The sequence below is a fragment of the Bombus affinis genome, chromosome 8, assembly GCF_024516045.1.
Source record: "Bombus affinis isolate iyBomAffi1 chromosome 8, iyBomAffi1.2, whole genome shotgun sequence".
Classification (NCBI taxonomy): Eukaryota; Metazoa; Arthropoda; class Insecta; order Hymenoptera; family Apidae; genus Bombus; species Bombus affinis.
Window position 1 is genome coordinate 2,733,264 of NC_066351.1, and position 27,460 is coordinate 2,760,723.

The 27,460-nt window shown below is 36.2% G+C and overlaps 1 protein-coding gene across 3 annotated transcripts in view; it reads right to left on the reverse strand.

Annotated features, from left to right (window-relative positions):
- The window catches only part of LOC126919391 (uncharacterized), a 389,648-nt gene that overhangs the window by 276,613 nt on the left and 85,575 nt on the right, over window positions 1-27,460 (reverse strand). For 2 of the 3 annotated variants that reach the window (XM_050728585.1, XM_050728582.1), the window contains one exon: window positions 4,904-4,983. The gene's annotated coding sequence lies outside the window, so the exon portion shown is untranslated. Of the gene's footprint in view, window positions 1-4,903; window positions 4,984-5,971; window positions 6,735-27,460 lie in introns of those variants that run through there. The other variant, XM_050728584.1, reaches the window with a different exon arrangement.

Genomic DNA, 27,460 nt, shown 5'->3' on the forward strand with positions numbered 1-27,460 from the left:
TCATTAAACTTGACTTCTAAATTTTGCATATGGGGAATAAACTTTATAAACGACGATTGGGATTAATATAATAGTTTTAATAACGTAAAATTGTGATGGAGAATTAGGAAGTGCATGAAAGGTGGAAGCCGAAGAAAAATTCTTCAAGAGATTAGAGACATATGAGAAATTACTGATTCAGATAATTCTAATAATTAGGAGCTCGAGCTAGTGTCTCGACTAACCGAGTTATATGAAGTAGATAACAAAGTGCTGTCTTGATATGCAGATTCTAATTTTTGTTAGATACGCTTCACAGTAGTCCAACCTTTGCGGATTTTATTCATCATAGGAAAGGAAATTCACAGGTTTATATATCTTCATCGCATTTGTAATTATAGTTAGATAAAAAAGATAATGACTATATTTAATAAATATGATAATGTGATCATATGATAAATATGATAATAGTGAACTAAATATTGGAATAAAAAGGAATATTGAATATTAGGTACTCTTTCCCAAAACTTGTATGCTTTTCATGTATTTTCTCTTTCCATATAAAACCTTGATGGAGATCTTGCATCTCTCGTTCATACGATAATTTCAAACTCTTGTTTCACAGCTCTAACAGTTATAGACCAAATACTCTTTATGTGCACCTCTATCATTCTAATAGAAACATCATTTACTTACTTTTTCATTTACTTCATATCAGTTCTATAATTTTCATCTAATCTTTGCGATCCTATAACCTGCATTTATTTATAGATACTAATGGGTTGGCAACTAAGTGATTCCAGATTTTGTCATTAGGTGGTAATGTCACCAACCCAATTGATGTAAGACATAATCCACTAATTCGCCTTAATTAAAAACAGAACAATCGCTTTCCGCTTCTACCTAATTCAGAATCATTTGGCAAAGTGCACATCCGTCAGTAAATACGTGTATTTTTCCATTTTGATCTGATTCCATTGATGCGAATTTCGGTAAACATTTGTATTGGCTTCAGAAACACTCAGATATTATTAAATAACCTGGGTATGGAAAGTCAGCTTTCGTTCGAAAAAGCTAAACATGTATGTAGTTTGCGCAAATATGCATATGTTTCCAATGCAGAACGGGAATTTTTCGAAATTAGAAAAAACGGGGCTCGCCGACCCTAACGTTAAACGTGTGACATTTCAGTATTTTCGCTGCTAAAATTGCGATACTTAAACTTGATATCTCATTTTATCTTGATTCATTCATTCACCGTAACTGAGTATAGAATGTTTCTTTACTTCTATATGATTTACCTCTGCATTTGGTGATATCTAACAATAGAATTTGATTCGTGGCTTCTTTAAACATTAATACTGCAAACTCCATAGAACAAATTAAAAGCGAGATCATTGAGGGATCAAGAGAGTTGCTTGGATATAGAATTCTCAGCTTCTACAATACAACCTTCAATTAATTCCATGGTGCTGAGGTTGACTGGTAGAAGAACGAGTTGATGAATTTGTAATAGAAAAATATATTGAAATAAATAAAGTTATAAGTATAAGTATAAATATAATGTACAAGTTTTACATAGTGTTACAATACAATAGAATCTATAGGGAGCATGTTCATATATTTATAGCAAAAGGACATTACCAAAAAAGTTAAATAAATAAAAATTATATAATATAATATAAATAGAAATCTATTTATTAGTTCCTTTGTTCCTAGACCTTGCAACCCAAAATATAATTTATATTCAAGGGCACAATAATATGAACCTCTCCTTGTTTAGAATATTTTTGTTTCACTAAATTCTATTTTCTGCGTAACAGCGGTCTCCAGGTCACCTCAAGATGTTTTTCTCGAAGTAATTACTTCAACACATACTTCGAAATATCTGCTCTGAATGTTACCGTCATAATTCGCTTAACCCACAATGCACTGTGCAGAGAAGCATATTTATGGCATCCTCGAGTGTCTATCGCTTTTCCTTCCCCTAACTTCCATTGTACAGAAACTGAATGATTGTTTGGAACATTTGAATTTCAACAATTTGGAACATTTGAATAATCTAAATAAAAGTTCTCGTACCTACTATCTAGAAGTAGAAAGAAATCCTTTGAGATTTGGCAGTATACATATCTATTTTTACGATTATGGTTTTATCCGAAGTAACGAGTTTCAGTGATTTCCACAAGTAAATACTGAAATCGATGTTGAAAATGGCCTTAATTTTCCAGGGGATTCGTTTCCAACTTTGTACGTAAAGTATTAGGTTGTCCGAAAAGTTTCTTTCGTTTTATAGGGAAATAATAGACGCACAATGTTTTTTGTTTTATATTAGTTTATTGAATTATGCACGAACATAATAATAGAAATAGAACGAAATGGATCATACCTAATTCAATAAAATAATATAAAACAGAAATTGTTGTTCATCTGTTATTACCTTATGAAACGAAAGAAACTTTTCGAACAACCTAATAGAAATCAGATCATATATAGCATCCACCACTAAGCCTAACGAAGAAAACGTATTGTCATCAAGTAATTGAAACTAAATTTTTCGTATATCGACTTTAGTCATTTCAACTACAGCAAGATTGAAAATCGGTCTTTTGGTTACTGTTTGCTGATAGATTCAAGTCGAAACGTTATATCGTAACGTTCTTAAAGAAAGAAAAATCGAGCACGATATCCGCAACGGAAAGTTTTCTATAGTTTCGGCGAATTTATCAACAAGAAAGGGGAACTGTTCGAAAGGACGAGCATACAGGAAACTGTCTTTTAAAAGTTCCACGGAGTAGGATATAGAGCATAACGTTCGTGGGATAAAGAATATTGAGATTCGCGGATCAACTTCGAAATGGCTTTTTCTGAACACACTATGGAATTAATCACGAATCTTCCTGGTTTCAAGAGTTGTGCAACTGTCCTTGTATTAGGTCATCCCATAAGTTCGTGCCGACTTTTGTGTACACATTTCATGTGTCGATTTATAAACATACGGCGATAAGAGACCAATGCACTTGAAAAATGGGAAGAAGTTGTACAACGAGAGGGGGATTACATTTTTTCATGAAACTGAAAGGTGTGTAAACAATCTTAACATATATAACCGCTCGAAAAACGGAACGAACTTACGGGATGACCTAATATATATAAATCAAATTGATCAGTTCTACTGAGATTGAGATTGTTCGATTTCTGAAAAAATTGAAAACTAATCGTCAGACTGAAAATATTTAAGCACTTATCACAATTGCGTATTTTTACGTAATTTTATATTTTTATCAACGTAACTTGAGAAATGGAACTTATATACATAAAATTTTAATTCATTCATTAAATTTTATAACAGATATCTCAATAGTCATACTTTTTATATTTTTGTATATTATGTTTTTTGAATTTCTCATAAATACATAAATGTGTATAATTACATATACACAAATCTACAAAGATGTGAAAAGAAACAAAAGCGAATTAAAAAAGAAATGTTTTGCAACATCGAACTAATCTAGCAAGAATTTCCAAGAGAGCTATTTGAAATTCCAGCGAAACCGCGAAAGCGAAAGAAACAGCAAAGTAATCTTAACCACGTGAAACATAGTTTCACGTCGAAATTTCGACGAATCTGTGGAGAATGAGCGTCTAGCGTGACACAAGGGTGCATTATTATCACCTGTTAATGTATTAGGAGCTAATGGCGGTGATGGCGAGGGCCGCGAAGACAGGGCGTCTTCCAAGTGCCTTTTCTTGTTCCGTGCTCGATATTTTGTCCACGTGCTGCGAGTCTGACTTTGTCGAATCGCTACCGACGATAGGTGTCTTTAATCGACGAAAACGTAAGAGGATCGACGCTTAAGCTGGAATTAAGAGTCGAGACGCGTGCTCTTGTCTCGAGTGCAACACGTGACGAGAATTCACGAGTAGTTTCCCTGGTTTCGTACAGGTTTCGCATCATCTTGTATCGGAAAGGGATGTAACGTATACGAATGCTCGCTGGATTGCATGAACATACGTTGTACCCCTGAATACAAGTTTTAGGGCATACGCTGGATTCGATAAAACTTTAATATGTAGCATTCATCATGCATTTTCATTTATTTTCGTTTGTATTTGTTCTATTTTCATAAAATTTGGTAAGTGAGATTAATTATATCTTTTCTATGGTACACAGAAGTATTTTTCACATTTTTCCAAATTTTTTTAAAGTCACGATTTCTTTTCACAATAGCTAAATAACCCGTAAATTAACCATTTTAAGTATACGATGCAATGGACTTAAATGATTGTCTTCCATTTATCAAAAAAATTCTTTGTAACTAATACTGATTAACTTGTCTCAGAATCAGACATTTATACATCTGTTTTTACATAAATCAGACTAATTCCACGAAAATAGTCATTTAATTACTTGGTGACATCGCGCGAAAAGTCGATAAGCAGTTCACGTGTCGTATGCAATTAATTCTTGCTTTAAAGAGAAAGAAGTTACTATACACAATTTTACTTAACATCGCGTTAGATTGTAATCACATTTCGTTCAAAACTGTCAACTATTTAAGTATTCGTAAAGAGTAATGATGAAATAGAAAGTAAGTATCTGACATGTAGGATGCAAATATTAAAAATTCTATTAAAAACCGCATGTAATTTGAAATTAACCATTTATATCAAATATTGAAATTGCATTAAAAATAAAAAGTGTTCTATCTTTCTTGAGTAGGAGTGTAAAAACTAACAGAAAAGATCGCACGACAAGGGGTTAAAAAATCTTGAGTATCTTATGTTTAAACATATTGACGTTATATTTAAGATATCCACGTATTTAAATACCATAAATATATTTAAAAAATATGTAACCCAATTCCCACCATAGTTCGAATTTTTCTCAACGATTGAAAAGAAGATCTTGGTAAAAACTCACCGATTTTTCGTCGTTGCCTGGAAAAGCCCGGCGTAGCAATCATCACGCAGTTCGCGGAGAAAATCCCAGCGTCTACTATTCTGAAACAAAGATCGTTCTCCTGTTAAACGTCAATTAGAAATTAGAAATCGTTGGAATGATCGTCGAATGAAAACAGACGGTCGACTTGTCGCATTTAAAGAAGCATCGAAGCGCAATAGCGACCGTGGCCCGTGCCGCTGTGTAAACTTTGGCACGTGTTGCACCGGAACTTCGTAGCGTTTAACGGTCCGATAAAATCTCAATTATAGTCGCTGGCGTGTCCTATGAGCTGTTGGCGATCGTGCACGCCGAGTCACACGGTCAACGAACAGACATGATTGCAATATACCGCTTCCCAGTCGACTTTATTCCCTTTCGAGCTAAAAAAATTACTCATTCCTAGTCCTGATATTTCACTACATATCAATAGAGATCACGTCACTGTAAACTATTCTGTATTGATCAATGCGATATTGTTTGTATAGTGTCATAGGTGAGTGAATTTTAGACCTACCCCTCTGAATCATTTTCGTTTTTCGTTATTATCTATTTTTCTTAAGAAACATTTTTGAAGGTTTCACAATAGCGAGAGAAATGTTGTGTAATTTCGTGGAACATATTCTCCAGTCATATAGGATTAAGTGTCGTTCAACGGCAGTTGACTTCTGTCAAGTTTATGTGCCGTTAACTTAGCCTTAGTACCGGTGCTTCCAGATTCGAAATATACGACTGGACGCACAAGTAGTAGTACGTGAACCTTTGACATCAGTATTCTATTGTTCCCAAGAGTTCAGAATAATAGGTGCAAATTATTGGATAAATGCTCTAAACGCCTCTAAAACTGTTAAGAGTCACCGAGGTTTAAGTAAGTTATAACATATCTTAGCACTGTACTCATTATGAATATCAATTCACACGAAACTACACATAATATTACAACTCCTTCGATCATTTCTCTCACATAATATGAAAAAGAATTGGAATAATCACCTAAAATATTCTAACTCTTTAAAAATAGTTTAAGACACCCATAATTCTGTGACATACCTATATGCTCCATTTCAATCGCTACACCGACGTCCAATAGCAGATGTTACGATCGTTCGCGAAGAGACGCGATCGCGAGGAAAACGCGTCAGCGAGAGCCGTAAATTCTCGCTACGATTCTGATAATCGACGCCACGAATCAGTCGTTCCCCTGTTTCGATTAGGATAACAGAGGTAGTTCAAGGTGTAATACTGAATTAACATATTAATATAACAAATTAATATAAACTTGTATATTTAACAATATTTAAAATTATAATGAACATATCACAAATGATTTAACGATGATACAATTAGTTTGTTACTGTAATTCGACCCGATTTTATAATATTTCTCGATGTATTCGTTTGACTAAGCGACCTCGACTTTATTCCTCTGAACCTCTCGATGCATTCGGTTTGAATTCTCATTTGCCACTGACTGCCCTTCGATTTTGTCCTTTGTCTTCTCTGGAAGACGACCCCCACCACGTTCGAGTTTTGCAACCGTTCGCGCCTATGATCACGTATGCCACCTTTTTTGTGTAAATAAAATAACGGACCGAAGGCGAATCGATGTTTCTGAAACTCGCTGCTTGACGACAACTATGCGTTTATCGCTATTTTGTGTATATCTCGACGGTCATGTAAGACGATCTGTCTGCGACGCTATAGTACCAAGGGAGACGGTTAGGAACACGACCTATAGTAAGCCTCGGGGCGTAACAGTAGATTTGGCGAATCCAAGTCCGACATTACATATGAAGCGGTATGTCATGATAGGTGTAGAAGGAATGCTCAGATGTTTCAACAAAAAACGTTTATTACTTAACAACTGACGTCCAATAACAACTAGCAACAAACAACAATTAACACAAGTAACAATTAACAATTAACAGTTAGCAACGCTTGGTAACGATCAATGCTTGACGCAGGTTATAGGAAGTAGAGCGCTCGTTTCAAGTAATCCTTCGCACTTCGCAGCTCGGGGCAGATTGAATCTCTTTGATTCAAAAGTCACGCCGATTCTTTTCTTTGTTAGCCATCGATATCGCGCGCGTCTGTTAGAAGTCCGCGACGACTGCCACGTGTGCGGTCTCCCGAAAATTCGGCGAAGGAGCCGTAGGGATGTCGATGACACCTAAGGCTCGTCGGCATAGCGCTTTTAAGATAAAGCGCCTTGTGCCGCGAAACCGTTGGAAATTTCCGAGGTCGAGTGTCGCCACACATATAATTTTAACATGAGTAACACAAATATTTTTTTGTCAATTCGTTTTCATTGCACGAATGCATGTAACTCGAAGTCTATAATTTACATCGAATTTTACTAAACATAACTACTAAAAATAAGAGATATCTCAACAATTTCGAACAGAGATATACAAATATACAATCTTATACAGAACAAAAAAAGAACAGAAGAAGATTTCGAAATTTGTCTCTGAGAATATATCCTATTCATAGAATAGAAGATAAACATCGATGTAATAGATTATAATATATTGGAATAAAGACATCGTTAACGGTAGTGTAATTAACGGGAACGGAACTTGGTGTAACTCCTGCGAAAATGCAGCAGGCTTATCCATCGATAAAATCTCAATTAGAGGCCGCGACGTGACATAGGAAGCAAGGTGTTCGTGAATCGATGCGAAAGCGGCATAATCGTCGGACAGATAGTTGGGGAAAACAAGGTAACAGGCTTGGAAAAGGGCAATTACCCCGCGAGCGCATTGGTTAATGGCACGGCCGTTGCAATTTTCCACAATAAATCAGGGTATCAGACAGGAAATTTAAGCCTTTATGTAAAGATACCACGTTGAATCTGCTCCGAGTTTATCTCGCCAGCGTTCGATGGCCATGATCCAAGGGGCCATTTTCTTCGTATACGCCACCGGTGCCTGTTTTCGATAGCGTTCCCAGAATGGTCTATGGTTTCGACAGTTGTACAGGAATGTGCGTGTCTAAAAGGTGTCTGTAGAGTTGCACCTTTATGTTTGCTGGAAATCGACGTGCGAGCAAAATAATGAAAGGAATAGAATTCTATGCAATTGCTTCTTTTTTAATCCTGGATGGTTTTTTTGCACGAAGAGTGTACTATTACTCATGATAGTTGCAAATTACAATTATTTATGCGTTTTTTTTGTTATAGATGGGCAACTCTTCATATTTCATTTTCTACAGTAAAATGATACGATGAGAGATTTTTCAGTAATGTTTGTGAAGACTAGGTTCTAAAGATTCCCTTGCGTTTAGTAATCGTCGAAGTCGCACATTTGGCGACCAACATGAGCAGACACAACTTTTGGAAAAGATGGAAAGAACTTTTGCAGTGATTATAGCTAGTTTGAGAATTTCACATGGAAGATGTTATCATATCTGAGAACTATCAATACGCTCCTGCTCTGCCTAAATGACTGGTGTAACAACTGTAACATCTGTACTATGTACATTCTTTCCAATGATTGTCTTGAAGTCGGTATTTTCTATAACAAATAAACACGTTAATGCATTAAGTTCGCAGAACTTCTCCGCTTCTGTTGGCTAACTTGTATGCAATAGAATTGTTTATAGCCATCCTGTAGTGGTATTGAGCAATAGATACAATTCTCAATCTATAATCCTTAGCCAACTGTACATTAACTAAATAGAAACTCAAACTCTATCTGGTCAAACCATTAGAAACTTTCATTTGTTATCATTTTCACAAAGATAAACTTCTTCACTACATCTAACCACTACCTTTCATGTAAAAAGATCTTTTCAAGCAATACATAAATGAAACAGAATCACCTTACGAATACTGCCACTCTCACATTTGCAATTCTATTTTTAACAATGCAGATAAAAGAAAATCGATGACTATGATTCGTGTAACTCTTTTTACTATAAAACCTAGCAAATTAGAAATACGTGACGTTATCAAAATTATGATATTAACACTAGAACTATCGATAGTTAACACGAAGCTATTTCTACCAAAACCAGTGAAAATGACTGGTTTTTAAAAAATACGTAATAATAGAATATTTTTATATTTATTGATTTATTACTTTCTTACAGAAGGAATTCCATGTTATGTAGTACATTTGTATTATTAATCCATCTGGGACCATGATATCTAAACGAGAGTTAATACATTTATAAAATTGTAGATCCAGTCATTTTGACTAGTGTGGTATTTGTAATGTTAACATCTAGCGATCGATTCGGAATTTTCCTGATTACTGATATCATCATATCGAATGATACGCAGTAAAAATTTTAAAAACGTGTGGGAAGTTGTACAAAACGAGGAAACTGGTTAATTGGGGTTCAATAAACAGATTGCAGTCATTTTGACTGGTATTGGTATAGTAAGTAGCTTTGATACAAAATTATTTTCAGTTTGAATACATAAAAAACGAAATAAAATTCATTATATTATTTTTTAGCTATCGTTGCGAAAGTCATTACACATCATTGTGCAAAAATATAACATAAAGTAGGAATTTTAAAATAAAATTATAAAACCAGTCAATTTGACTGGTGTAGTAGTTTTATTGTTAATTGCATTAATAAAAAAATCTTTTCGGCCATTTCTCACATCAAAATGTCAGTTTCCAAAAGGTATACTTAATCTTCGCTTAAACACTTTTGTTTGAATCTCCAAATTCAGGTATGCAAGTGCCTCATAACGGACAATCTAGATTCGCGGAGTAGCCACGAAGATGAACGAACGCTAGTCAGGAAGGAAGGACAATTTCCCTAAAATGTTCCTGTGACATATTGGCGGTGCGAAATCGGTCCCTTTTAGGTTGGTTGCTGGTATTTCGAGACATGAAAGACAGCCTAGACTGAATACTAAAAGAGACGGAGCTGAAGTTTTGGCAAATTGAAGTAGATATCAGGCGTCACTGCTTGCAGAGGATTTTGGTAAAAGGTTAAATGAAGTTACATGTCGAATATTATATATATATCATACATATACGTATATTTGGGAATTGAATAGTTCAACCATGAAAATAAACAAGAATAGAGTTTGGATCTTATTCTAATAGAAAATTATTAAGAAACTAAAATATCAAAAGGCTGCAATTTATTAGAAGTAATTAAAGTAAAATTGAATAAGAAATGTAAATGTACCTTACTCTGATACCTCAGAATGAAAAAAGACGGTAAAGAAATAAGCAAGAGATTAATAGAAAGACATAATTGTAAAGAGAAAAATACCACAGAAAGTAATTTAGATAAGAGCATAATTCCCTAATATTTAGTTCGCATGAATACGTAATTTGAAATTATCTTTAAACCTGCATAAATTAAATATACAATTTTACCGCAGTTCCAAGTACACTTTCAAATCGACTGGAATAACGATCACTATGATCAGAAACTCTGACGAACGTTCAAACTAAAATCACCCTCCATATACAGCAACTCACCCTATTCTTTGAACTACCGTTGAAACCTTTAATTTTCTCAATCCAATCTTCATCCTTTCTATTTATACCTGTTCTTAATTCCATATTATTTCCCGATTCGACGAGCGATAACGCTGCAAATTTCACAACTTCATCTTCGAAGAAACATTCGTACTCAGAGATAAGATCTAAAACGAGAAATCCAAGGACGGAATGCTTCGAGCAACCATTTCTGGTCATTATCAGATCGTTTGCGACAACTTGTCGGAGGAAACATCGATATTTGCCGCAGCACTTCAACAGTCCTTCCATTTAAAATCCGTTTCATAAAAGGTACACTTTTTTGTTTCACGGTTGTTTCACGAATAAATTTCGAATCTACACATCGTTTTCGCCGGGTCAGCTCGTTGCTGGAATTATCGTTACGGAAATCCGTGTGTGGAAGTAATTACTCTCTCCTTCGAGTTGAACCCCGGAGCACAAGCAATTAATCATCGCAGCTGCTTATCATAATTATTCGGACCAAATTTGCATCGGAAAGCCCGCGAATTTTCATAAGTCAAGGTTCATTCGACGCCCTTAAGTTTTCAAGGGAACTGAGATCAGCATGATATATCATTAACTGGGATGCTTTTGTTATTGCCATGCGTCTTTCGCGATTATTCCTGTGAATAATACGAGTATATAATTTTTTAAAAACTCATTGTCTTGCGCTATGAGCTATTTATTACTAAAAATTTGAAACCATTACGTACTTATTGCGTAGAAGTGAAGAATTTGAAAAAAAATATAATAATGCAATAGATTTTGCTAAAAAGCAATACAGATTGTTAAATGATCAGATCTGCGTATTCAGAGGTTATATTTACGCTATTTGTTCTCAGCCGCTAAGAGGAGACTAAACACGTGTTCAAACTATATATGTAGTATCAAAAATAAGAGGAGGCTGTACGCTTTGTTACGCTGCGAGGTTTTAGTATGGGTCGCGTTTCTGGCCGTCGCTCGCGGTCCTACAATGTCGCAGGCGGATCGCCTTATCTGCCCGACGAGGGATATATAATGTATCGACGAGCGCATAGTTGTCGCCAAGCAGCAACTTTCAGAAACGTCGATTTCGGTTCGTTGTTTCAATCCACAAAGAAGGTGGCATATGTGATCATAGGCGCGAACGGTGGCGTGATCCGAACTTAGTGGGGGTCGTCTCTCCGAGAAGACCAAGAAATGATTTAAGGTCAAGTTAGTCCTTTTTGAAGATTCTAAGAGCACACGTCGAGAGGTCGGGTGTATAAAGTCTCTAAGCCGAACGAATACGTTGACATTGTTTATCACTGAATAATCTGTCATGCTTTATCATTATATTCATCGTTATTAAATACACAAACTATATCAACTTGTTAACAAATAAAGCATCCTTACTTGTCCTTGCTCTAGACACCATTTAAGATACTACATATACATACCCATTAATATAAAATGTATTAACATTAGCTATTTTTCATTTTAGATAATTTCAGATAATAAAAACTTCTAATAATCTTAAGAAATCAAATGTTTCATCGATAACACTATGATTCTACGAGTGACATTGCTGTAACTGAAAAAATGAATTCGCCCTCAACCTTACCAGCAAACTTCTTTTCACCAGACACCTATTACCAAAATTAACGCGTTCAGTTTATTAATAAATCCAACGAGGTAAATTTGAAAATATGTGAAACAAAAGTGAAATATAAAAGGGGGTAAAAACGATCCACTGAGACCATAAAGCCAATAAAGCTAATAACGATAATCGCCTGTTAAGTCAGAGCGTGTGGTAACAGTGTGTCAGATACATATTATCTCTAATTTTTCGATGCACACACTTATTATTGTTCGACATGCCGGCTTGGGACAGATAACGCAGGACTGGACGATAATTACGGGCGCGTGTGTTTAGGGAGGTCCATAGAAATCGATGTAATTATTCTTCGTGTGACATTTTTCTCATGATGCACGAAATGTTCACGTACCGCGCGAGATACGGTGAAACACGCGCGCGTTTCCACTGACGAGAGAGATACGAACGAGAATTCGAGAGCGTTCACGGTCGGGTTAATCGGTGCGAATTACGTGCAAGAGGGAAAAAGGTAGCGGAACGAATGCCGCGTGTTCGAAAAGTTATTCGGTATACAGATAGCGTGTGGAATTTATTTCTGCTTTGTTGAGAGCGATGCATTTCGAAAATTTTTACGTTTTTTCACAGATAATATTATCTTTGCCATTCATTTCTGATAACGTAATCCCTTCCCCGTTTTCTATATTTATCTGGTATTGTATGATTTAAACGAGAGTATGTTTAAATTTCCAACTAGATTAAGTAATGGGGAACCAAATGCGACCCCTGCGTTGCACCTACGATTCCGGCGAGATTTTATTTCAATTTATTGCCCTCGATGGGATTGCCCGTGAACTCGAGATTTTAAATTAATCGTATTTCACGAAAAAATGTAACGTCCCAAGAATCATTTCGACGTCTATCGTATTTAAATATATCGTGTTATGAGCAAAGTGCGGAATTTAAATAAATCACGTTTTCATTAGCCAACATCAAAATTGTTTGGTTTTTTTAATATAAACATGTTATAGATTTTTACTTAATTTTCTTGTTTCGTGTGTTTGTGCTGCATATTAATTTTATACGAAATATATAATTGCGGTAAATAACTCTACTTGTAACTTCTTCATGATGTATACATTTTCAAATTGATTTGAAATTTTACCAACAGGTACAATATAATAGTAGTGCCTCTTAGTACAGCGTAGATTTTTACTTAATTTTCTTGTTTTGTGTGTTTGTACTGCATATTAATTTTATACGAAATATATGATTGTGGTAAATAACTCTACTTGTAACATCTTCATGATATATACATTTTCAAATTGATTTCAAATTTTACCAACAGGTACAATATAGTAGTAGTGCCTTTTAGTACAATGTTAATGGAATTTCAAGAAGTTTATAACACACATAACATCACTATATGCATGCATCATGTATTTAGATACATATTACACTAAGAATTAGTTTATATATGAAACTGAAATTTCTTCTCAAGTGTCAAGTTTCAAGTTTCACTGTACTGTAGATGGCAGATTCTGATTTCAATCACTATTGAATGATTCGATCAGTAACGCCATTTTCAACAACAATACGTAAAACGACTTCTATCTCGAGATTCTTGGGTAAAAAGCTGCCGCAAAACGAACCGATAGTCCTACCGATAAGAAGCATCGATAAAGAATTCATTTCACCAATGCGGCGTGTCTCCATCGCGATTCGATAGACGTGTGTATGGCTCGACGCGAACGAGTCGCTGACATTCGCGATAATCGAAAGCCAAACTTGCTCTTGGAGGAATCGATCAACGATCGATCTTCGTCTCTAGAATTCCCATTAAACTTCTATAGAACTACAAGTGCGTCGATTTCCTTTCTATTTTCCTTTCCTCCTTTCGTTCACAATTCGATTTAGTAGTTTCTATTCGAGCTTATTTACTTTCTTCGAAGAGATCTACTGTAAACTTGAAGCTAATTGTTCTTTCACATTTAAAAATGAACAGCGAAAAAGAAAGAGGATGTGGAAAGGAGGAAGGGAAAGAAAATTAGAGGAAACTCGCTGGAAATTGCGTGGTTCTCCCCTAATCCCACGCTTGTCCACTATTTTACTTTGGATAAAGGTGAATGTGTATATACATTCAGCTTAAACCACGGCGTTAGCAGCATACCAAATTAAAATATAAAATAACAAAGAAGTAAGAAACAACTAAGTATGTAAAACGTAGCAGAATATTCTACTTTAAAAACGAATTTGTTACAATGTTTGCTTTTAAGAGTCAAATTCGGATAATAAGCTAAATTATTCATTCTTCAGCAATAGCTTTCGAATATTTGCGCGAGTTCACGGGGGAACGAGAAATGCAAACGACCAAGCCAAGGTAATATTCACGTCCCACTTTTCAGAGCAAGCAAAAGTAACAAGAAGAGTAGCGAGAGGGAAAATGTAGACCGTACCTTTCCGAAAATCAAGACCTTGTTATTGTATTTTCTGCTGTATAACGAACACTTAACCTTTCGACCTGGCCAACAACGATAAGACGAAGAAACGAGAAGAGCACCAGCTCCGTGCAACAGCCTGCCGAAAATCTGCTTTTCAATAAGCGACACAGTATAGAATGTTGCCCAACGAATTTTGCCATCCTGATCTCTGATGCAATTCTATGCAAAACAAGTGGCCCCTCTGCCATCGAATCTTTTGTATCTCGGTAATTGCGCTATAAGCAGATTGAAAACTTGCGCGAGCAAACTTCTTAAGTAGGTATTACGAGCTAAATGTTTCGTACCGAATGATATTGTCAAGAGCTGAAGGATCTTGGAGCATCGTGGAAGCTCGTAGATGGTACAAGACACAGAGTTCAGAAAAAAGAGGTTTCAGGATCATATTATTTTTTAAGTGTATAGTACGGAACGAGATACACTATTGAGTGATCTGATATGTTAGGACTGACGATGAGACCCATTACAATAAATCCAAATTTGTCAGGTATAATGTACATTATGAAAATAAAATTATAGAATTTATTTTAAATTATAGAATTATGTCTGATTTATACAATAGCTGACGAAAATATTCCAACACTCGTAGAAATCTTTTATGAATATATTATGTGCGTTACACCAAATATTTTGAAATTTCAGTAGCACTAATGAGATCTGACTATCATCGTTGCGTTGGTGAAGCTTAGTTATCAGTTTTTTTATGGTGAATGTCCAAATACTTTTGTGAACCACTGTGTGTGTAAATTATTCTACTTAAACTTCGTGGTGGCAGTGTTCCTCAACATCTAAACTTTAACGAAAACGTCGCATAAAATATATTTCCAAATAGTTTCAATAAAATCAAGACAGCACAGAGTCGTTGAAGGCCAGAGAAGGAAAAATGAAACTTTGCAATAAGCGAGGGGTCGAACTGTTGGAGAAGCAATGTGCCATGTCCAATTGGTCGGCGTTTCTCGGAAACGCGGTGTTCCTTTGGTCCGTTTTCAATTTCGTCGCCCTCGTTGGATACTGCAACCGCATCTTGTAAGTTGTAAGTCACTCGAAACCGATCACCACCGAACTTCCACCAGTTCGACATATTTTTTTTTCTTCCTCCATCTGGAAACTTCAATTTCGTACCAAACGTGCATTCGTCTTCGAATAAAATCCTTGATGCTACTGTATCTTGACAAATCCTAATTTCGGAATTGCCGAATATCATAAACAATTATATGAAGCGAGAATGATAAAATTTATCAATTAAAGCAGGGTACAAATGGTTGAAAGTGTTGTATGGTTAACAAATCGATATCGAACTGGGAGAAATGGAAGATATTATACTTGGTGACGGTGGGGAACTCGTCGTGTTCAGGGACACACGTAGCAAAAATTTTTCCAATAAATGGAGCCACGATACTGCCAGGAAAGCAATTTCTGACTGCCATTTCTCGCGCTGTTCCATGTGGTCGCATGCATCACGAAGTTCAGATTCGAATTATCTCCGATCCATTCTGGACGTCATCTAATACGTAAGAGTATCATCTTGTCTGACCTGTCTGTCCTCAATATGATTGATAAGTGTTTAAATTACAAATAGAATATATACAATTATTAGAAGCAGTGTTGATAGATTTTGACTCTACTTAGAAGGAATTTATTTAGATTGTTTGACCATGAGCGGAATTACTTATGATCACAATACTTTTTATTGCATTTGATTAATATTACAATCGCGCCATAGCTGTTATGTTATTCTCTTTATTATAAAAACTACAAAATACAAAGAAAAATGAAGTATTCTAATATTGAATGACTTAATCCACATTGTTACGAAAGAGTTGTGATTATATTGTGAATCATATTTCCCCGAACACAATTAACGAACTGGTATCTAAATGTTATAAGAAATACTTCGCTTCCGATATTTTTTATACTGTTATTATATTATATCCATTTTATGTACACATCTATGCATTTTTACATTCACAAACCATGATCCAGCGATATGTTTTGAGAATTAAATAAATTTTAATTTTTGTATTATAATATCTGCTTGTAAGTTAATTAAAATAAATGACTGTTAAATCAAGGAATTTTGACAATATTTGAAATTACCAGAATCTTATTGAATTTCCTCTGCAAATTAATGAATCTCATCACGAATGATAAAACTGCAATTAAAGTAACATAAAAAGAGATTAAAACTAACAAGTTTAGTGTATATTATAGGTAGATTATAGGGAAACAACAAAAGGATCGTTTTTTGATATGTCGATTCTGGGGAAAGCACCTCGCGAGTACGCTTACTCCGATACGAAACGAAGAAATTCCGATTCGGCTGTGAACGAGAATGGCGAAAGCTGTTTGCATCAATTGCTGTCATCAAATTTGCGTTATTCTTCTGGATCACGAGACCGAATGGGATCGTAAGAACGAATCCGTATTATTACGATGGTCGTCACGATGTCGCGTTACGCCAGCCAGGAGAATCTGTGTACGCGTTTCGCGACCGCTGTAACGGGAATTTCTAAACAAGCATACCGTTTCAGTCGCGGATACGGCCGATACCAGAACGTGGTTCGTGCCAAACGACAGGAAAATTTCTCTGGGGATGCCGCTTTACGAGAGCTGCCCGACTAAACGTATTCAGCCAGTGAAAAGCTTCTTTCATATCGATTGAGACTTAATTTCAATTGCTGATACTTGAAATAAGGAATTAGTACTCAAAAGAGTAAGCGAAATTGTAAATTATTATTTACGCGTATTCTATTGAATATATAAAGAAAAACAAATCTGGGACGTAAATAAACAATATATAAACAAATAAATTGGAATTAAGTGTAAACAAACCGAGGATATAAAGAGGAGGAATTAAAATTAATTTATTATGAAATGCATGTGTCTAACATTATAGATTTTGGTTCAAGAAATTTTTGTGATCATCTAGGACATTCTTACTCTCATTTTGATTCTTTTCATCAATTGATCAAATATCTATTATCCATCAGTAATAACAAAATTATCAAAATGACAAGTTTTATATGTTAACGAAATATATGTTAACTTTTATTGAAATTATATATTGTATATTTAGGTGCATATTGCAAAGTGGTAATTTTGGCGTTAATGGGATATGGAACGCAAAATAACGATTTCCCCTAAATCTCTGGTATCAGTGATATATTATAGACATAAAATTGAAGTGCAACTAAACAATATGGAAACGAAACAACAAGAATTATACATATTAATATATTAATCACAATCTATCCAGGAAACTATTTTCATCAGGATATAAAAATATGCACGTTAATCGATTTTCTAATTCTTATAAAGAATATTAGTGACTATTTATTTATGTGATACAATGTTTCGCATGGAACACAGTATGAAAGTAACTTGTTAAAGGATAACATAGCGAGAACAGGAGTGTCAGGAGGTCGATGTGGTGTCGCGTCGGTTTTGATCCATTCTAACGTCACCACAATGCGTGGACGGGCAAATCCGCGTGTTTGTCGACCTATGTTCGACAGCTTTGACGTGTACCCGTAGGGACGCCGGTCACCGGGGGATCAAATCTGGAGATGACCAAACCGCTGTCCCACTACCATGGCCAATTCAGGATTGGCGCTATCCAATCCTGTAGGCGATCAGGTATCGATGTATACAACCGAGTTACGACGTCGATAACGTCTACGTCGTCGTATTACTCTCGAGCCAGCCACAAGATCGAGGTTCCAATACGCGCCCCAAATGAAACTCCATTCTTTATTAATCAAGATGATATTGCTTCTCGCAATTTCCTCGTAAAAGTAAAAATTAATCGTCTCTGAGACTAAAACGATGAAGCCATTAGGAGATAAAAATCTAAAACATTTGGAAAAATACCGAAGAGACAAAGCATGTGGTATAAAAAAAAATGTTAAAAAGTTAAAACTTATGGGTTATTCTAATTTGATTACTAGATGTTGTAAAGCCCAAAAACCATATTTTCTGTCTCCCTTTTCCGTTTCCTCTACTAATATACATACCATCAAAATAATAATCACACAGCTCTTCCAATACTGTTAGCAGTATACGCGGCGCAAAAAACATCAGAAGAAGATCGAAATATGTCATGGTTCGATAAAGAAAAATAACAGCAAACGTGCTACGTTGCTCAACCTATTTACCATATATATATATGTACTCGTCAGCCCTCGAATGTTCTACTCGAAACTTATCAATTCCATCGACCACGAATATCCACAGATTAGCCGCGACTCTTATTTTCGCGTCAGCATCTAGCATTCGTCAGGCGATATGCTGGTACCGAACCGACCAAAAAGTCTTCCATTTTTCCTGTGGAGTTTCTTCACTGGGAAATTCCACTATCTATCCTACGATTAATCTCTCCGTGGGCAGCAATTCCGTCCGCGTTCGTCTGTTTACAAAAACCAATCGCACACGTCAGAGGCCTTTCACAGACCTTTATTAAAACATTGTTGGTCTGGAACGGCGATGAATAGCCATCAAAGGAGAGAAAAAGAAAGGCAGAGGGAAGAAAAAAGGGAGGCAAATTTCACGTTCGCGATCGATTACGTAGTCACTCTGAAAAGAGGTCGTGTTCCGCGCGCTTAAAAAAAGAAGAGGAGCTTGCGAAAAATGCCTGACCGCTCAAAGGAAGTCGACCGTGTTTTGTCCAGCCGTTTTTCAGTTTCTTCCACGTTTATAGAATATTCGCGGCTAAATATTTAACGAATCTCTTCCACTCACTAGCGACTAACAAATAACACAAACGTGGTCGTTGCGCTTGTTCGTCGCGTCGTTTTCGATTAATCAAGATTACAGGAGTATCCCGCGCACGGTCCCAAACAATGAAACAACGACGTTCCATTCATTCTCGGTTGCGTGCACCAGAGATCCCGATTTTCGTTTCCATTAATTTCGTATAATTGTAAGCGGATGAATGAAGTACCAGGGCCCATTGTTCCACGAACGAACGAACAATACTCGTTACGCGGTTGCTCCCTGTTGCACGTCAGCGCCACGAAACCAGTCCTACTCCACTTTCGTTAGACGCCTTCAACTTACTCCTCCAGGCCGCTCACGTATGCCGTAGTCTTGAAACGATTAAACGCAGAACAAGCATCTACGATCAACACGAATGGAAAGGAGTTCTGATGGAACAGATGATTACGGGATCGAAGACCGATAAGAGATGAACACGGTAAGTTTGCTGAAAATTAAGGGGTTGAATGAAGGGCTTTGTCGATGTGGTGTGAGATTAAAATGTTGTAACGAGACGGTTTTTTTTATATATAGAGTTTGTTCGGGATTATCTGACCATTTTGAATATATTGAGAACGAATTGTGTGATTTTTATATAAGCTAAGAATTAATTAAAACAGATATTACTTCGTATGTGTGAACAATCACACTTCAGTTACGTTACTCAATCAGCAGTGAAATGTTGAGTAGGCAATTGTATCGCGTTATTGATAGCGATAAAACGAATATATCAACGAGTCTGTATTAAATTTTGTCTTGAAGTTAACTATTCATCAAATATTCGATTGACGCACAAGGCTTGCGAGAATGATTCAATAAGTAAATTCTAATGAATTTGAAGAAACTTCACGAATGAATTCGAAACCATCCTATTGATGTTACGCTTTTCTATTATTTTCAGTAATTTCAGTGACATTTAATTACTCAGCCGATTAATCACTTCTGAAACAGAAATAGTATTAAAAGTAATAGAGATTAAAACAAGAAAATTTCCTTAAATTTACTACGAAAAACTATTTGTTTAATTAACGCAATACCTTTGCAATCTCTAAAGAAGCGCATCCTACCATTGAAAGCTTACTTTTTATAACTGATGCCTTCTCACAGAACGCATAATTGTACGTGGTCGTTGAACGATTTAAAAGCAGATGTTGGTGCGACAAAAATTCAAGCGTAAGCGTATCAAGCTTGAACATGCACAGATTAGTCAGAGATTATACGTATGATGCTCACTGAGCAATCGTTATTGTACATTACACGCGTCAAATACGAAACAAACGAGTTTTTTCGTCGACTGTGTTTCAATTAACCCGAAAGTTAATTAAAACGTCTCGTAAGCGGATATCATACCAAGTAAAACAAAAACAAAAAAAAGATGATATTTACATTCCTCTTTTTTCGAGGTCGTTGAATAAAAGAGCATACATTTCATGAATAAGTTGGAAACATTCGTTTTCTTATTTATAGATAATTAAAATTACGAGGAAATAGAATTTATAGCTAATTGAAATTACTAGACACAGAGCTGGAATTACGAAGACGATGCATCAAACAAGAAATCTAATTACACGCAAATTAGGATATCTCTTGTCATTACCAAGAGGGCGTTAAAAAGAATAAAGTAGAATTTTCAAATTAAAGGATCTTTAATTAAGGCAGAATGTTTTACCGATTCAAGCTCAACGAGCCGTTATTTCAACGGTCCCTGGATGAAAATATTCATTCAAGAATTTTTAATCTAAAATAGAACAATTTTAAAACTGAGGCAAACAAAATTTTGTAGCAAAATACATGACACGATTGACACAAATAATTTCAAATTTTCAAATTTAATTAATGTAGAATATTTCACTTGTCCAAAATTAACAGATTGTCATTTTATCATTTCCTTCCCTCAAATATTCATTACAACATTTTTAAATTAAAACTAAGAAATTTCAAAACCCATGTGAACAAAATTTTCTAACAAAGTACATGACGTTATTAATGGATTTGTAATTAATACAAAACACTTTACTGGTTCGAACTTAACAAGATGTCATTCATATTCATAAACACAAATGGATAAAATTCTGTAAGAGTATGTAACACGATTGACACGAATAATCTGACGAGGAGTAAGGCGTGTTTCATAACAGATACACTTAATCAGAAGCAATAACCACCACGTAAGCTCGTTGTTTCGAAGTCATTGAACGGATCAAGGCGTATATAATCACGCATTGATTGATTCGATCTATCACGCAATTATACCGACCAGTAATCTACCCTAATGTCTTATCGAATGCGAGACAATCCTTCCCAATCAGCTGTTCGGGGCTAAATTAATTAAACAGTATCGTGTGATGATCGGTTTGGTAATCAGTAAATTAATCCGTGCTATTAGTTGTTGTTAATAAACAGAATGAACAATAATCTACATAGCACTCTTCGGTCAAAGTACCCTAGAATCATCGTTACCAAACCAACTCCATATGTGCATCTCCAAATCCAAATATTAGGTCGTCAGAAAAATTTCTTTATTTTATATTTAATTTTATAAGGAAATAATGGATGCACGACATTTTCTATTTTATATTATTTTATCGAATTACGTATGATCCATTTTATTCTATCAAAATAAAAATCACAGCGTTCGACAGATTAGGTTTCATGTTTGTACGATGCATCTTTTGCATCGTTGTGATAGACGTGTCTATAAAAGAAAGACACTTTGCGGACGACCTAATACATACATACAATTTTGTTACTGAAAAGGACTATAGCCTTTGAGCAACTACTAAATATAATATAATTATAATATTAAAGGTATGATTATAATCATTAAAATATCAAAGTTTCGTATTAGTTAGCAACTGTAATTAAGCATAACATAATTTAATTCATTATTCGGAGACTAATTGAAAAAATTCTGTACAACCATTTTCTTCATTTTGCACGTTGTTACATTCTGTTACAATCAACTGTCGCGTAAAGTGAAATGTTCACTCGCAATTCACTGATTCTATTGCGAAAAGTTTCATGTCCAGCTTTTCTTCTATATTATAGAATTTAAAAATTCATTTCTCTGAGAAAATACATACTGATACAACTAATTGTATATTATGAAAACTTTTACTTCTATTTTCTTTTCTATAATATAGAGTTTAAGAATACACTTTCTTTACTTTGAAGCATTATAAACATAGAAGCTTTCAAATTTTCAGTAATAATTACGAACTAAACTAGGTTGAGTTTGTTATAAGAACTTTCCCTATTTATACACAGCAGTGTACTTCTCAAACTCTCTGGAAAACAAACATTCCTCTGAAACCAACCACCACAAATTATACAGTAACGATGACAATATAACGAGATACCAAGTTACATCTTGATCCCGTAATTAGGCCACTCCGTCAACGTCGCGGATAATTGGATCGGATTGACCGATCCACGTGGAGGCTGACAGACGGGCGCACGATCGCGATCACTAATCGATAAGTCACTACTAACACGGCATTCTGATAACACGGCTAACAGTCGGTGATTCGAACGGATTACCAACAACGGATGATCAACAAGCGCTACTTCCGATGTCAGTAGTAAATATTCCAGTGGTAACTGTCAAATTAACTGGCAGATTGAAAATGTGTGGAAAGCATGGCAGTCCTCACCCTACTCTGAGAGTTGAGAGACACATTCTCTTTGTATATATATATGTACAGGGTATTCCATTTGAAGCTTCACACGTAATTATTTCCTGAATTATTTATTATTCAGATATATCTTTCAAATAAAACTTGCTTTTTCGAAAGGGATATGTTGTGATAGTTATAAAGGAAGACTACAAGGAAAGAGCACAAGTAACGTTTTCTATTTTTTACAACAGAGTAGTTCTAAAATTCAGTACGCTGTCAATCAATCCTATCTCTGTGTCTCTTTATTTGATCTTGAAACTAAACACGTATACGTTGATCTCCTCATTTCATAATTTTAAACTACAGTAGGACATGTTATAACGAACAAGGACTATAGCAATCAGTACTTACTAATAACACCAGAATGCTATAATGAACAAAGATCCTGCAACGAACATAGAAAAGGTATTATCCATTTATTTGATCAATTTTTTATTCCTGCTAATCTTTTTTCTAGGAAATTTAGTAATATAAGAGAGATGTTTTGTTCGTGATTAGAATTATTAACTTTTCAGGCAGCACTTTCGTTATAATGCGCAAAATAGATTATTAGTTTAATTCAATTATTTCCTTACTGATTATTTCTAATTGCGTGTAGAGCTTCAAATGAGACACCCTCTATACATGAACCCTTACCCCGGAAAGTGGAACGCGTGTATTCAGTGGTCCTGTTAATCCAGCCACGTCAAACAGCTGCGTGCTTTCCAAGTAAACTATACCAGGTTGCATCGCGAGCCACATTCGCGTTTGCGTTCATGTTCACGTTCACGCGTGTGCTGCATCAATCTATCGCGTAGGCCACGTGCGGCTGGGTTATCGCGAGGCTAACCCGTGCCCGTTATAAATGCAATCGGATTTTAAAGCTCTGCGGGAGCACCGGTCATCCGGTCTGCCGATTGTTACGACGTGGAAACACTGTCTCGATACTATCCCCTCCTCCTCTGCTATTCTCCAACAATAACCAGCCACGGATTAAAGTGGTCGTGGATTTTGAACGCGAATCGCTGAAATTATCGATCCAACTAACGTTTCTGGAAGCTCTATCATGTTCTGTAGTATCCCAGTAGCTGTAGGGTAGAATTTTACTTCGTTATGTAATCATTGTTATTTTTACTATCTTGAAATTGAGTTCGTGCAACGAATCTTTGTTATTGTATATCACTTACACACAGGCTTGTCCATAAGGATTAAGATGATAGTCCTGTCTAATAAAATTCACTTCATTTCCGCAGATACTCACTGTTCATGGTGATCAATAATAAAATTATTGATTCGATCAATCTCGATATTTGTATTATTAGATTTTCCATTGTTTGTTCTTCTTTCGTTTTATGCCTTTCATCAATGATTCCAAGTCTTAGAATGTATCATTTTATTTATCACAAGCTTCCTCGATTGGAATTAAAACAAGCTTTTTGTACTATTAACATGTTGACTGCCACGGGTGTTTTCAAAGAAATCTCCGTCAGGCCACGCGTGCAGCAGTTATCCCATCGATATTTTAGTAATGCGAGTCGCACAAGCGGTGGTCTCAAGAATGATCTCTCGTTTCGTTTGTTCGCAACATTAAAGCCACTAGCTGTTGTTTAATATAATGAAGGAAAGTATGGTATAGATTGTTCTGACCAAATGGTTTCTTATGCCATCACAATTAGAAAAGGAATCAAATGGTACAGAAAACTTGGCATTCGACCCCTTCTGGGAATTTCTGTTGTAAACGCTCTGACAGTTTACAAAATCGCAACAAGAAAGAATATAAATATTAGGATATTTAGACAATTATTAGTTGCAAAATTATTAGGGTTGTCTGAAAGTACAAAAAATTCTTGTCTTCGACGGAGTCGGCATAATGTCGCTATTCGGAGAAATGATTCCGGAAGAAGCATTAGACGCGCATGCGAACTATGTTATGCAAATAAAAGACGTCGAATGGACCGAACAAGGGCACAAAAGAATTTAAAGAAAACAACTTATTGTCCAAATTGCCCCGACCAACCTCATCTATGTATGGAATGCTTTAAAGTTTTACATTCTAAATAATTTTTTAATAAACCATTTTCGTATTACTTTTATAACAATTCAACAGTTTTGTTATCATGGAATATCTTTTCAAATACCTACGACTATCCTTCGTAAGTAGTCAAATAAAATATCAAAAATATCAAAGACACCCGAATATGGGTTCCGCAGCCCGACCAGAAACTTTGCTGACACCCGAATACGGGTGCCGTGGCAGTCAACGTGCTAAATAAATAATAATTGTTATAAATAATCTTTATTATCAGCATAAATACAGAGTGTAAGGAGAAAGCCTAGAACATTCGCAAAGATGTCTAAATTTCAATTGAACTCTCGAACACGCACCAACTAGGAAGAACGGGGCCCACTTGGGTTTGCGTGAATGTCTCGGAATGGGACTCGTGTTCACGTTACACATATTATCGATCCTCACGAGGTCTGAACTGTCTCTAAGACACCAAAGAGGCAAATTAGGGAAATGCCATTTGAGGGCTCGTCTTAGGGACAGGTTGAAGTAAATCGCAATGGTACCATATGTTGCGATGAGCGTCCCGTTGTCCGCGAACAGTTCGTACGCGTTTTTGTTGACCGTGTATTTTGCTGCGGGGATATACGCTATGTCGGCGCCGGTGTCTACAAGGAAGGAAATCTTCGTTCTCTTGACGTGACGAAGATGGGATCCCAGGCCGTCGTCGTCTGCCGCCTTTACAAACAGCTGGTCCCGTTTCCCTGCTTCCATTTGCAAGAGCACTGGCATTTGTGTGCGCGATCCTCGCATGTTCGGCGATAATAATAAAGATCGGGGTCTTCTCGATCGCCGACGCGGACGATGATCGAGATTCAAGGCGTTTATTTTAGCTTTTATTCGGTTCATATCGCTTTCTAACGCGTTGAGAATGGCGAGTCACTCGTTCATTCCAGAGTTTTGCGGAGCTGGATCGGTTACCGTCGTTATTCGGGCGGTTCGCTGATAATCCTGTCCAAATTCCTTTGCAATGAGGTCTGCTTGCTTCAATAGCTTTTCCGGATCAGAGTCGTCGACTTCTGCGAAGATACGCCTAATACGGGCGGGTAATCGACTGCTCCACAGCGAGAGGATGAAATCGTCGGGGGGTGGAGGGGCTCGCGAGTTCTTTAAGATGTTCGTAAAATTGAGATGGCTTCCGGTCACCCATCTCCTTGTTCTCCACCATCTTCTTCGCCCCGGCGCTGTCCGTATCGGTTAATGGGCGAATAAGCGCGCGTTTCAATTTCTCGTAGCTCCCGATGGCTGGGAGATTCGCCAGTATGTCTTCGATATGCTGTAGGTATCGGCCCTCGAGGCATTTAGCTAGAGTCACGAACTTTACATCGTCGTCCGTAATCTGCGCTACGTTGAATTGCTTCTCCAACAGGGCGAACCATACTATGGTGTTCGTGGGCAGCAACGGAAACATGCTGACCGTCTGATTGGCAAAATTTCCTAGATTCATATTTTCCATAGCACTGACACACTCAGAATCGCGTTGATTGAAATCTCAGTGGCACTATCACGGTCACCTCTGTCACTATAAATCAGGTCGGGATCACCAGTTTGAGGTTATCAGATCGTGATAGGTACTGAAGAAGCACTCGAATATATTTAACAATAAATATTTATTAATATATATTCTATGTGTACACTTATGCGTAGAACTCGCGATTACTATTATCGATTCGCGATTACAAGTTCGAACTCAACTCGATACGTTTCGATGTGCGATTCAAGTTGGATGATGATTGCCTAAGATGTCGAGAAACTCGGATCAGCTATTACTGCAAACTACCAACTATCAATTCGGACAGGCGTCTAACGACTGACTTTCCGTCAGAATGATGCTGCATAGGAAAATTATGAGGGGGTGTGTCTAAGGATACGAGATCATCGGATTCGTTGAGGAAAGCCTTGGTTCGAAAAGTGAGGGAAATGGACGTCGCTCTTAATTGGCTAATTTTGTGTTGGTAGCAGGAAAAGAATGCTAATCGCCCTTGAGGGAAAGTTGCTAGCGGGAAGCATCGTACGTGAGAAAAGCAGATTTCCCGTATCTTCCCGTAGTGGGTGGTAGATAGGACAGAAACCGTTAGAAAGTTTACTGTCGAATGCCGCTACAAGGTTATCTGATAGAGTAAGTATAAATTCAAGTATAAGTACAGTGTATGCTAATCCAGATTCGCACGTTGCCAACGTTACATTACAACAGAGCTTATGGGTATAATTACGAAATAATTCTGGCCTGTCTATACTCCGCTGCACCATCTGTGCAAGGCGTGTTCCTAAAAAGGCTATAAATTGATTTAATGATAAATAATATTTAATGGCTTCGAGGATTAGGAGAACTAAACACTAGAGCAGATATAGAGTTTTCCTAGAAGTGAGAATTGCTTCAACATACACAATAATTCTTAATCTGTTATTATCTCTTGCAAATAAGTTGTACAATCTTCTAGCATGTGTTTTGCATCGTTCTCTCACGTATAATATCTTCATTAACGAATCCTTTCCCTGATAATTACATTAATTTTCTCTGATAATTTACATTAATTACAACC